Below are 3,050 nucleotides of genomic sequence, written 5' to 3' on the forward strand. Positions count from 1 at the left end.
CAAGTGGGGATATTTTCTCAACTTGAGAACAGGGCCTACCTTCTGTATAGATACCTTAAAATGTGGAATTTAAATTTAGTGTTAATGATAACTCTCTCTCTGTCTAGTCTATCATCTATCTATCTATTTGTCTGTCTGTCCTTCTATCCATTACCTATCTATTTCTCTTTATCTCTCTGTGTGTATTGTTATTCTATTTCAAGCAGTGATTTCCCTGGTGGCTCAGATGGTAAAGCATCTGCCTACAATGCAGGAGACCCAGGTTCGATCCCTGGATTGGGAAGATCCTCTGGAGAAGGAAATGGCAACCCACTCCAGTACTCTTGCCTGGATAATCCCATGGATGGAGGAGCGTTGTAGGCTACAGTCCATGGGGTGGCAAAGAGTCAGACACGACTGAGTGACTTCACATCACTTTGTCCTTCTATCCATTACCTATCTATCTCTCTTTATCTCTCTATGTATTGTTATTCTATTTCAAGCAGTCTGGGAAAAAGTAGTTTCTTTTCTCAAGTTCAAAGCAAATCCCTCAAGTTGTATTTTTGAAAAAAAGATTTCTTGCTTTTACTCCTTTACTCATAAAATAGGTCACTATTCATCAGTTCTTACCTTATCTTATTTTTTATTCTTGCTCCGTCCCTCCTCACTGCTTTTTCACATGCAATAAAAAACGTCTTTGCAAACTTAAATATAAAATTCCTTTGTCCATTATTCCATTGCAAACTTGTTGCTAAGAGCATGCTTGCTGCCTTTATTACAAAATGGGAGACCTCATATTCCATTCACTTCTTTCCCTTCTGCCATCAAGCTTCTGCCTCTATTATTTTACTGAAATTACTCTCCAAAAAGTTATTTGCAAGCCAGCTAAATTCTATTAGAATATTTTTGTCTTTCATATTACTTGACTATTTAACATCTAACATTTTTTAAAAAATTGAAGTATAGTTGATCCACAACATTTAACATTTTTTGATTGATGTTCTTATTCCCTGGATTCTAAGATCTCAATTTCTAGCTTAAAATTCTAGTTCTCTTTTTTATGTTTTAAACATTTTTATTCAGTTTGTCATTTTTCTTCTTGTGATGCCCTTTAAAGATTAATATTGGCCAAGATTCCATTTGTGATTTTCCTCTGCTCATCCATTTTACCTTTCTTTTTATTTACCTGTTCCTATAGTTCTTTTTAATTTTTACAAAAATGATCATCCATCTGTATTAGGATGACTTCTGCTATTGATTATCACATTTCATCTGATGCAACAGACCAAACATTCTTTGAGTGAAAGATCATTCAACAATGCATCCTCATGACACTATCTACAACATAATGGTGCTCAATAAATATTTATTACACTGATCCATATTTACTGCACAAATTTGTCCTCTAAATTCTGAATCTGTATATACAAGAGTATTCGGTTCAATTGCTCTGTCTTGTCTGACTCTTTGTGACCCCATGGAATGCAACATGCCAGGCTTCCCTGTCCTTCACCATCTCCTGGAGCTTGCTCAAACTCATGTCCATTGAGTCAGGGATGCCATCCAATCATCTTGTTCTCTGTTGTCCCCTTCTCCTCCTGCCTTCTATCTTTCCCAGCATCAAGGTCTTTTCTAATGAGTTGGATCTTCATATCAAATAGCCAAAGTATTAGAGCCTCAGCTTCAGCATCAGTCTTTCCAATGAATATTCAGGATTGATTTCCTTTAGGACTGACTAGTTTGATCTTTTTGCAATCCAAGGGACTCTCAAGGGTCTTCTCCAACACCACAGTTCAAAAGCATCAATTCTTCAGTGCTCAGCATTCTTTATGGTATAACTCTCACATCCATACATGACTACTGGAAAAACCACAGCTTTGACTAGACAGAACTTTGTTGGCAAAGTAATGTCTCTGCTTTTTAATATGCTGTCTAGGCTGGTCATAGCTTTTCTTCCAAGGAGTAAGTGTCTTTTAATTCCATGGCTGCAATCACCAGCTGCAGTGATTTTGGAGCCCAAGAAAATAAGGTCTGTCACTGTTTCCATTGTTTCCCCATCTATTAGCCATGAAGTGATGGGACTGGATGTCATGATCTTAATGTTTTGAATGTTGAGTTTTAAGCCAGCTTTTTCACTCTTCTCTTTCACTTTCATCAAGAGGCTCTTTAGTTCCTCTTCATTTTCTGCCATAAGGATAGTGTCATCTGCATATATGAGGTTATTGATATTTCTCCTGGCAATCTTGATTCCAACTTGTGCTTCATCCAGCCTGGCACTTCATATGATGTACACTGCATATAAGTTCAATAAGCAGAGTGATAATATACAGCCTTGATGTACTCCTTTTCCAAATGGGATCTGTAAATAGATGGCCTCAAAATACCTCCCACACAATATAAACAAAAGGATAACTTTATCTTTCCCTAAATATTTGCTATTATTCACCCAAATTCTACTTCAGAATATTGTTTATGTAGCCACCTGTCTCTTAAATCCTCAGGCAATCAGTCACCAAGTCCTGTAAGTTTTACTTCCCTGACATCTCATATCTAACTCCTCCTCTCTACTTTAATGACAGTTTTTGTAGATTATACACTCATCACCTCTCACTAGGACTGTGGGTGCAACTGGTCTCTCCATCAATAGGCTCCCCTCTTCCAATATGTCCTCTTCACTGCAGACAAAAGCTCTATCTGAAATAGGAACATAACAGATTCCTCTCTTGAATTAAAAAATTTCTGACATCTGTTGCTCAGGACAAAATCCAAGCTCTTTGGTAGAATAGATAGAATCTTCCAGGATCTGTTAACTCCTTAGAGCTAACTTCTTTAGCTTTTACAATATTTTACTGTTCTGTTGCTCCTATAACACTGGCTTAAGCCAAAGCAAACGAATTTCCTAAATATATATATTTAAACTCAAGGTATATACTCTAGCTGTTTTGTTCTTCCCCTTTCTACCAGTATTGTCAGTGTAGGTAATTCCCTCTTCTCTTCAAGACACAACTAAAGTGCCGTCTTCTTTGGTAAGAATTTCTGAGGCCTTGTTTCACAGATAGAACTAAATGCTT

General features: G+C 37.0%; 1 non-coding gene across 1 annotated transcript; it reads left to right on the forward strand.

Moving 5' to 3' along the window:
- The first annotated feature begins 211 nt into the window (after positions 1-211).
- TRNAC-ACA (transfer RNA cysteine (anticodon ACA)) lies at positions 212-283 on the forward strand. Its single transcript has one exon. It is a non-coding gene; the product is annotated as a tRNA-Cys (tRNA).
- Positions 284-3,050: the final 2,767 nt, after the last annotated feature.

Source organism: Bos taurus, chromosome 6 (genome assembly GCF_002263795.3).
Source record: "Bos taurus isolate L1 Dominette 01449 registration number 42190680 breed Hereford chromosome 6, ARS-UCD2.0, whole genome shotgun sequence".
Classification (NCBI taxonomy): Eukaryota; Metazoa; Chordata; class Mammalia; order Artiodactyla; family Bovidae; genus Bos; species Bos taurus.